Source organism: Amphiura filiformis, chromosome 6, assembly GCF_039555335.1.
Source record: "Amphiura filiformis chromosome 6, Afil_fr2py, whole genome shotgun sequence".
In the NCBI taxonomy this organism is placed as follows: domain Eukaryota; kingdom Metazoa; phylum Echinodermata; class Ophiuroidea; order Amphilepidida; family Amphiuridae; genus Amphiura; species Amphiura filiformis.
This window is the reverse complement of record NC_092633.1, coordinates 60183639-60194829: the sequence shown is the minus strand read 5'-3', so window position 1 is coordinate 60194829 and position 11191 is coordinate 60183639. Positions and strand designations below refer to the sequence as shown.

At 38.1% G+C, this 11191-nt stretch overlaps 1 protein-coding gene across 3 annotated transcripts in view; it reads right to left on the bottom strand.

Moving 5' to 3' along the window:
• LOC140155757 (uncharacterized) overlaps positions 1–11191 on the bottom strand; it is a 37921-nt gene that overhangs the window by 9531 nt on the left and 17199 nt on the right. The window lies entirely within an intron of this gene.

The following is an 11191-nucleotide window of genomic DNA, read 5'->3' as shown; positions in this document are numbered from 1 at the left end:
TTGTCAAGCATAATGTTTTGGTGCATCTGAATCAACCAAATTTGTTGTATGTTTAGGAAAACAGAGTCATTTTGTCAAGAGAGTAAGGTATTTTCTATAATTTTACCTCATTATTTTTGCTTTTAAATGGATAGAAAACCTGCCTCTCAATTATTGCTTTTATTATTTTATAATTTTGGTAAAGAATAGCAATTTAAGGAGGTACTACACCCCTGGCCGATTTTGTGCCTATTTTTGCATTTTTTTCTGAAAATTATTGCGCATTGGTGACAAGTAAGATATTATATGGTCAAGGACTACAACTACTGCACTAAAAATTCAGCAAGTCAAGGCAAGTAGTTATTGATTTATTGATCAAATATTGGTTTTCCCTCATTTTCGACTGTAACTCCACAACTGTTGTCTGTGCTGAAATAAAATTTCCAGTGCTGTAGTTGTAGTCCTTGCCACTATAATATACATATCTTACTTGTCACCAATGCGCTATAATTTGTGAGAAAAATGCAAAAATAGGCACAAAATTGGGCAGGGGTGTAGTAACCCCTCAAATTTGACAGACAGAAATTGTATGGCTTTAAGTACTGCAAACCAACCATCAACAAGATGTCCCTGCTGGAAGTATTATCAAGGATGTGCCATACATGTGAATCTTTCAGTCAAGCAGCTACACAAATAAGGAAAAATATTTTAAGCAGTAACTATGAAATTACAGGATGAGTTGTCATATATTTTCAACCAGCTATGCACGTGGTAGTGGTGCACAACCTGGAAGGTGAGAGTTCATACGGGCAAAGTCTGGACGCCGGTCACGCCATTGTTCGTCCTAGGATACATATTTTGCCATTTTGTAAGAATTAACATAAGGTCCTTGTTTGTTAAGGATTCCAACAGGCATTCTGTGGCCTAGTCTAAGAGCAGCTACATTGTATGACCATGCGCAAAGAATAATTGACGTACATATTCTAGATTCGGGATTATAACACATGAACAATAATTAGACAGTGTCTGAGTGACCTAATCTACTACAACTTTAACGTTTGCCCTATGAACTCTAACCCTCCTGCAATATGGCGCATCTAGATCTAGGATATAGGTTCTTGATCGTTATTGCATTTCCGTTGCCTTTATTCAAATTCCCTGACACAACTTGTTTACCATGAGGGCCAGATTCAACTGAACATATAACTGTTGCCCCATGTATGTTTTCCACAAAAAGATCCGCATGGTTAGAGCGGATCATAGAAATCATACCTGAGATCTACATGTGTAAAATGAAGTACTTTTTCCCCCAAGGAAAAAAAGACCAAAACAATAAGTTTATTCCATTGAGACTTTGCAATTAGCTCTTGATCTGACCCCTCAGTCACATAGAAAGTTCAAGCTAACCAGTGCTTAAGTGCTAGCTCACAGACCCTGATGTTTCTCGGGTCTGTGGCTACTCCCAGTGACCAGAAAGCCAGAGTATTCTACATTGTTCATTTCTACCAATTACCTGGAAAGTCTAAGGCTATTTAGAAACTACACTCATGGACGTGAAGCGGATGGAGGCACTTTTTTCCAGTCCCTCTTTAGATTAGTGTCAGAGGGTATGTCATGTTAGTTGGTTTTATTTCTTTTTTTTATTGGGTGGAAAAATCTAAGGTTGCTTAAGAGCAAAGCTGAAGTATTAGACATACTGAGATTTATATGACAGATATATTTTTTACATTAAATAAGTTCCCTTGCTTCCACTATTTTATAAATCACCAGGAAAACAAAATAAATTTAAGGATATCTAAATGCATATTAATTATAGTAGCAACACCCGCACCTATAATTGTCGAGTCGAGGTGCAAACCTTGCGCTATACGCTCTCGCGTCTGTCAGCGTTGCTATGGTTGCTCCGCGTCCGTGCAATAATGGAAAAATGACTATTGCATGGACACGGAGTGCAATAGTCCTTTACCAGCTGGCTGCTAAAAATAGCAGAAATGAACATTAGTAGTTGGCCAATCAAATGACAAGAAACTTTGTATGAGTAAAAGTATAATATACTGTGTGTAAAGTGCCAAATGTTCACAAGGCAGCTTTACATTTACCCACTTGCGGCACTAAGCGGTCGAGTTATCCAGTATTGTAAGGAAATGAGTTATTAAAATCAAAGTAAGATTTATTTACTTGCAAAAAACTTGACTTAATGCTGTTAAGTATTATAAGCATACTCATCAGATAGAGTTAACCCAGTATCACAAAGACAGTACATATAGTGTCAAGATTATACAGCTAATGCCTCAACGAAGTCTTGACAAAAGGCTAATTTTGTGCATAGACCCTCCCACATTGTCATCACCCTGATATCTTAATGGCACAAATCGCCATGGTAGGTTGAATCCACCGCCACGCATGGCCATTTTGTTCCGACCTGTTTAATAGTTTTGAGACGCATAATGGGCCGAAGGACATCTGACTAAGGCTACTGACAATAGCCCGGTGAGTGGCGGTGACTGACCTCGCTAGTGTGTGAGTAACCATGGTACGCCATATGTCATCTGCTTTTAGACTACCTCCACGATTGGCCTATACACTGCGCTATATAGTCGGCACATATAAAATCAGAATTATTGTCAGTTCTTGAGTTCAAGACGCAAGCTTCTTTCTCAAGACGCTAGCTAACGACTATCATATCTATTCAAAACATATATTCAAGCGCAAGGAACCACATCTGGCTTCTTTAGACAAAATCATTTAAGGGAGATATTCATCATTTTCTACCCCGGTATCCAAAGATTTTCGTCTCATATCAAACTCATGCATAGCACATTCACATGTATCGATCCCGGGTATTGATTTTAGTATCTCTGATGCACCAAGTAATTATTAGCCAGGCGATGCCGGTGTGCCTCCCACAAGTGCGGTATCAAACTGTAACTACAAAAATTCACCCCCTATCAATAAAACTATTCTTTAGCTTAAAATATTATGCTATTCCTGTTGAAATCCATACACCCTCTATGGAAGACAAGACCTTAAATCTTCCACACAGGGGGGTGTGAATTTCAAATGGGGGCTACCTGAATGGCCGACTCCATTTGAAATCTACACCTTCCTGTGGGTGTGATTAATAGGGGGTGTACAGATTTCAAATACAATATCCCTTTATGTGTGTGTGTGTGGGGGGGGGGGGGGGAGGGGCAGTGTTGTGGGCAAGACATCCTAACAATTTGATCCTTTTCGAGGGCTATGTAAGAAAAAGACAAAACATTCTTTTATAAAAACACTGAGTTACTTTTGTGATCTAGAGCATCATGCACATGATTATACATTTTAATTCATGATTAATTTATGCATACAATTTTAAAAGACTACTTTTCCAGTTGAATGCTTGGAGTTGAAGTACAAATGTACAAAAAAGTTAAGTGCATGATCAAATTGGTCACTAAATCAGTTAATTGTACACTCAATGTCCATTGTACATGTACGAGTATTGTAAATAAATAAATAAAAATAAATTTTTGGATTTATAAAGCGACTTTCTCCAGATCTTAGAGGACTCAAAGCGCTGTAATTTCGCTGCAATGGTGAATCATCACAATCAGATCGCATCAACTAGGTTGCTGCCGAACGGCGCACACCTATCCGCATTTAGATTGTAACATAATTATCTGTGCAGCTCCCCAAATTCCATTGGGTGAAGGAAGTTTTTGATAACCAAACAACTAATCACCGATTTTTTGCGATACAGGAGGAAACCGGAGATCCCGGAGAAAACCTGTGAGAGCGAGCATGGAATCGGGATAAACCAAGTGCATGTGTCCTTGGGCGGCGCGGGCTGGAACCCGGGACCTCAGTGGTGCAAGGCGGGGAACCACTGCGCCAACTCGCTCCCCCAAGTGTAAGTGTGTTAGTCAAGGGCATCAGACATTTGATGTGAAATTTGATCATAGTAATGATCTGGTAGCTAGTATACAGAAATGTTTGATGCTCTTGTCTTAAAGTAATTATGTAAGATTTTAATCAAATTTTAATTAAAAGTGTAACTCTTTATTGTCAGGATGAGTTTCTCTCCATTTTAAGACAAAATAATGACCTGGGTATCTTGGCTATCCATTTAACGTGGAGCTGTTGTCTAAACAACAAATTTGGTTGAAAGGAATAAGTTGGTAACCCATGTAAACATTATAAGTAGGCTAACCAGGTTAGAAAATTTAATTTTAAAAGATCATACATCATGGATTCAACACACTATAGTCTGAGTGTATATCCACTTCCAGTCACCGGCAATAGCTTTGAAGTTCACCATGTGCTGCGTTGGCTTAGCATAGTTTCTGGCGTGTACATATGCGGCATGTTGATCGCGCACATGTATACAAGTATGTACACTCACCAAGTAATGCTAAACTAACACAAAACACGCTGAACTTCAAAGTTAGTGCCGCTGACTTGAGGTAGATTATACAGACTATACATTGTATAGTTTACAATGCTCATCCATGTACATTGACTCATACATGAATGGCAAGTGACTGATTTGAAAATACACTTAACAGTAACACATTTGTGCTCCAGCACTAGTTGTGTACTTCATTAAAATACTACAATGGTTATAAAAATACTATGTGTTTATAATGCATTTGTAAATTCAAAATAGGTTGTACATACAGACTATTTGTAGGTAATGCTGTAGAGGCTTATATACATACAAATACTACTCATTTCAGATATTGGCAAGTCCAGACCTACATAAGACAAGTGTATTTATCTGTATTCAAAATATGCTTTGGTAAAACTTGTGACCTACACTTTAATGCTAAAATTAAGAAATTTCTATGCACGTGTTCCAGAATTCAGTAGGTAATTAAAATCAGTAACCATTAGCTTGATGTGTACATGTACAAATGTACAGCATGTTTATGACAAAGGTATTTCCGACTTGAATGATCACCAACTTTGAATGTTAGTTAGTGTTATCACCTAAAATGTATTCATCCTTGAAAAATGTTTCTATTTCATAATCTATGTTCATGGAGTTTTTTAATTGTGACTTCTGTGGGGAATTTGACTTATCTTCTTGGGAAATAAATAAGCTATCACAGACAAATGCAAATGCTATCCAACAGACTATAGTTTGTATGCCTTCCTCAAGGCAGTTATAAATTTAAATGTAGAAGGTAAATATTATATGTACTGTTTTTTAGCATGAGTTGTTTGACTTTGTCCTACAAAGCACCATTTTTTCATGAATAATCCTAGTTCTCATCATGGATGATTTTTTCTTGGTATATGCTGCAAATCTTGAGGCTGCTGTTTACTGCCAACAGTTTCAAATGGCACAGTCACTAATTCATTAGATGGGCCTGCACTGCTACCAGCACCTTCATAATAACTACTCATCAATAGCCTTGACATTGAGAATCCTTCTCTGCGACCTGCACTGTGTTGGTCCATTGTCGTGTATGTAGGTGCAGGCACTGGGATCGGATTGACACCGCCGCCGCTCATATACATAAACATTCCATGTGTGTTGGGATTATCTTTTACTGCACTTGTGTGGCCACTGACAATAGGGTTATCCCTCACTGAAGATGTATATGTACTGGTAATATCTTTGACTGGCATTGTGTGCCCACTGACAGGATTATCACTGATTGGCATTGTGTGCCCACTGATGCGACTACCACTGATATGAGATGTGTATGTACTGGTGCTATTTTTGACTGGCATAGTGTGCCCACCAATGGAAGTATCAGTGACTGGAGGAATGTAAGCACTGGTGTTATCTTTGACTGGCATTATGTGGCCACCAATGGGACTATTAGTGATTTCAGGTGAGTATGTACTAGCACCATCTCTTTACACGTCACAGGAATACCGTATGTACTGTGACTTTCTTTGTGTGAATAAGCACTGGTGTTTAAACTACTACTGCCAATACTGGTACTGGCATCTCCTGTATTAACAGATATACCACCAATGTTGCTATGGGTATGAGCACCACTGATACTAGTGTCATTATTTTGACTATTTGCCGCAACTACGCTGGTATTACCACCAGTGTTGCTACTAGTGCTGCTAATACTAGTTATAGGTAGTTCTGCTGTAGAAGCCTCTGGAGTCTTCCACATGTCAACGCCATGAGCCTTTTTCATGTGAGTTTTCAAGCTCACATTATGCGTAAAACTTTCCACACAATGTTTACACTTAAACGGTTTTTCTCCTGTGTGAGTCCTCATATGGTCAGCTCAAATTGTAGCGCGACGGAACCCTTTACCGCAGAAATTACATGTGTACGGTTTAATACCATCATGGATGTATTTGTGAAGACGTAGCTGGAGTGTTGTTTTGAACGCCTTTCCGCACACCTCACAGACGTGGGGGCGCTTATCAGAATGATAAATCATGTGTTGACGTAGTCCATCAACACTGAAGTTCTTGCCACATTTTTCGCATGTGCAACATTTCTCCTTCATGTTGACCCCTGCATGCTCTCTCCGGTGGCGGATCCAACTTGTCCCACTGCCGATCATCTTGCCGCACTTTTCGCAAATTCTTGGAAAGCCATGCTTTTTAAGATGCAACTTCATGTTCCTGGTGATGATATTACAGCGGTAACATCGGAAAAGTATATCCGCTACACTGTTTACATCGATATTTGCCAACATATCGGTAGTCCCTATTTGACTTGGATCCAAGTGTGTCATATAGTGTTCTTTAAATGCCTCTATAGTTTCCAGTCTCACAGCACAGTTCTTACAATCGTAAATTTTGCTCGAAACCCGCTGTCTTTTTTTCTTATGAATTAGAGAATGTGTCCTCATATCCTCCGTAACAACTCCGCATTTCAAGCAGCGAAATAAAACGTCAACGACACTTTCCACGTCCACGTTGGTTGGAGAGTAATCCGCGTAAGTGTGGGTTTTGTAATGCTCCAAGAATTCATCAATGGTTTCCAGTCTTGCTGCGCATATCTTGCAGTGGTATACTTTGGAGCCAAGCGTTTGCTGAGAATTCTTCCTGTCGGAGACACAAAAGGCAGCATTCAGTTTTTTTGGACTAGAGATGTATCAGTACACATTATACAGTGACACTAATAAGCTGGTGTTTGCTATTATAATTCATGCAGAGTGATAGCATATTTGTGCAGATGGCGATAAACAACATAACCAAAGGTTAGACTGGATAAGTCCCCCCTGGCCCCTTACAGTTTTCTTTTTTGGAGATCATCTGGCACTTTTCCAACTATGATATTGAAATTCTAAATACTGGTGAAAAAAGCTGTACTTAATGTTAACAAAAAAAAATCACAATTACACTGTTACACTATTTAGTATATACTCTTACGTGGTAATTTTTGCCAATTTTGCGAATGGAGTTCCAACCATGAAATTTACACCTCACAAAATTTAGGACATTTAGGAATTTGCTATTTTCACGATTGCCCAATCCTACTCTATACTTCCTATTTACAAAGTACTCTTTAGCCAAAGCTACACTGCTGAAATAACTGTGAACCATAAATACATAGGAAATTTACAAAACATGTATAAATTGTACTGTACAAACTTAACCTAAGCATAGCTATTTTTACGGATTTCTACAGATCTTTAATAGAAAGTTTACTCCTCGTCAACCCCCCTCCCTACCATCAGTGGATGTTTAACTGTTTCTCTTACTTTCTTAGTGGATACACCATTTCACACTAATTTCAGAGTCTTAACATGTATATATATTGGTTTTTCAACTTTAGGTAGCACACATGATGATTCAGTTTAACCCTCTAGAACCCAGTCTTCTCAAATTTCTTTGTCTAAAGGAATTTCTTGTCATAATTGAGGTATTTCTTCATTGTCACCCAGCTTCTTAATTCTTTCAGTCTTAGCTATTCAGTTGTCACACATACAAATACATGTACTTGTCCAGAGGACAAGAGTATCATAATCAAATTGAAACAATACTTTGATATTAAAGCTTTATTGTCATACAGAAGATTAGCATAACACCTGGTTAAATTCCATCTGGTACTACTAGATAGTCTCGGTCCTTTGTCACTATACAAACTGTCTGATATTAACAAGTTCCAGTTTGTCTTTTCTGAAGGACCGTTACCCCATACATTTATGGTTGTATCATTGGCTTAGCCAGCAACCAGATTTCAATGACACAGACCTTTATGACCAATATTTTACAGATCTATGTAAATGGTTCCCAGAACAAGGGTAAAAATGTTTTTATTAAATATGAGTTTCCTCATAGTTGCTATTCTTGTCATTTCTATGTAATATAATGAAAATTTTGTCAATATCCATCACCTTGATATTTTGATGGTGTTTCACATACAGATACCACAACAGAAGACTAGATCCAAGAACACTTGACTGTGAAAAAATACTTTCAAGCAGCAGGTGTTGATCTGCCTATACTGCATATTATTTTCAATAGTCTATCCCCCAAATCAATAAATGGTAACTTTGCAAGGTGCCTAAAACTGAGAGGTGCCCAGAAAATTACAAATATGTGTATGCAATGCATGTTCATGTAAACAAAAAGTATCCCAACACTGGGAAACCTCCAGCTTTCATATGCATCAGAAGAGAGGAGTTAGTCAAGACTTAGTCCAGTGTACATAATGCATGAAGAGAAACCAACAATATTCTGAAAATGAGATACACCATGTTGACAGTATACTGTTCACAGACAAATCTTTGTAGACATGGTCTTGATGACTACTCTTTTCTTTCCACACATTGTGATAAATATTCGCAGCTGTTGACTCAATTGAGACAAAATAAATCATTTTATATCTTTCATTATGAAGGAAAAGCTTGCATTACTTTAAAGAACCTTCTATTATGTAATAGAGATGTCTCCTCTACATGTATAAAATTAGAAGGTGGGTGGTTTGAATGTAACACACTATGTTTTTCAACTCACATTAAGGCCCAACACCCAAACATTCTTATTCCAAGTTAATTTTGAGTCAGTTGCTGAAGTACAAATCCACAAGAACCCCCCTGGTGTAAAGTTGCATATTTAAGAATCTTAGATTTTGAATAGTCAAAATCTCCTAAAACAAGCTTTATAATGATATCACATGCCATAATTGCTTGAAAAATAGCTACACAAAAATCAAAATTTGGTTTGAAAATTTTCTATTGATTTCTGTTTGGTTTATTGGTCTATATCTCGAAATCTGTTGGTGACTTTACACTGGGTTCGTCGTGGATGGTCACAAATGTGTATCACAGCGACGTATAGAACAGTACATGACTTTCAGGGTGATGTACCTCCCAACTACCATGTTTTTGTTCATAACGCCTTTAGAAACAAAACACATTTCAGGCTTGAAATTTCACTGGAGTTTATGAGAAAGACAGAAGCTTTCACCCGATACCCCACTATGTGTCAGCAGATCAGGTTGGAAAAAACAATTGTATTTTTGACAAAGCAAAAATTCTGATTGTCACTTTTTGTTTTGCTTGCTAGTTACGTGTCCATTAGGTTACTTGGTAGTACCATATAACTGGAATATGATGTCACATTGTGATACAGGTGCATTGTGATTTATTCTGTGAAGGTCATATTGATTAAAATCAAAAGCTCATCCTTCACTGGTCTAGTAGTAAGAGATTCATTTTAGAATTCTCATCCCTCACTGTCTAGTAATGAGAGATTCATTTTAAGAATTCATATATGAGTCCATTGTTTGATTACCAGTCTCGTTCCAATCATGAACTTGAGTAGAAAAACGAATGGCTGAGACAGAATGTAAGTGAGCATGTTGTTTACACCCTGAGGCAAACACATGTACGAGGGGATATCCAAAAGTTTTTGACATCACCCAGAAGGAAAAGAGCTATATTGATGAAATTTTGTCAGTGTAATCACTGGTCCTTATGTACATTATGGTCCAAAAATGGTCTCATTAGTATGTTTAATTTTTTACAGGTGGCGCTATGATGGGCAATAGGCGCATAACCTTTTCATGATAAGATCCTCCACTTTTTGAGTTTCTTCACTGTGGCGCATCATCCGTAAATGATTGATGTATACTTCTTGGCTCATCTGTAAGGGACATGTGGCCAGTTTGGAAATTCCTTTTTCAAAAAGCAACAGTGCCATATGATGGGCAATCATCACTGCAGATAGCTTTCATTTCATCATGGATTTTTTGAGCATTGTAGGCCTAACCCTCCAAATACAGTAACTTAATCAATCTGCGTGCCTCAATTTTCACCATCTTACAGGTTATGCACCTACTGCCCATCTAGCGCCACCTGTAAAGAAAGTAAACATACTTAGGAGACCATTTTGGACCATAATGTACATAAGGACCAGTGATTACACTGACAAAATTTCATCAATATAGCTCTTTTCCTTCTGGGTGATGTCAAAAACTTTTGGATACCCCCTTCGTACGTGCTAAGAAGCTAAGGAAATAATGCAATATACTTCATCAATTTATGCAGGGTATTAAACTGTCATTACTGTACCTTGTAAACAATATAGCAGTCCCATGATATTTCTCAAACTTGTCCCTTGTTCTTGAACACAGAAGTGTTACTTTGTTGGTAATGTAAGTCAATCTAGGGCTTACAAACAGAACTGGCTATGGAGATTTTTTGGGACTTGAGTTCCTCATTTTAGTGTGTACTTGGATATAGTGGTGCAAGTGTTATATATCCCATAACTCTCTGCATCAATTAAAGAAGGGGGACTCAGCTTCTAACTTTCACACGTATGGGACCCGGAATTGAAAGGTCTTTCCCGCTGGTCTGTCACACCACACCAAGCAGATGTCTGATGAGGTTCGGTGATATCAGGAGCAATGTAGCAAAGTGAGTTCCACACATGTATTACCATATAAAGATTTCATTAAAAAGATCTGGAAGGCCATTGTTTTTGCTGGAGATTCTGAATACTCAGTAAGATTTGAACTTTGAAACTCATAATTTCAGAGAACATCATTTTTGGATGTAGCTAGTTCTGGTTCTCAGCCCGTGAAATATTGTGTCCATAAAACATATTGGTTCTCCTGAGTATTCATAACCTCATTAATATACGCAGCAAGAGCGATCCAATCAAAAGATATTGATTGCCTGACCGCGCACTAATTGTGCGGTCATTAAGAACTCACAATGACTCCTGACGCACTACAATGACTTCTGCGCACGTGTGCGGGCATACGCTAAGCGTTATGGCAACGCACACGCCTACG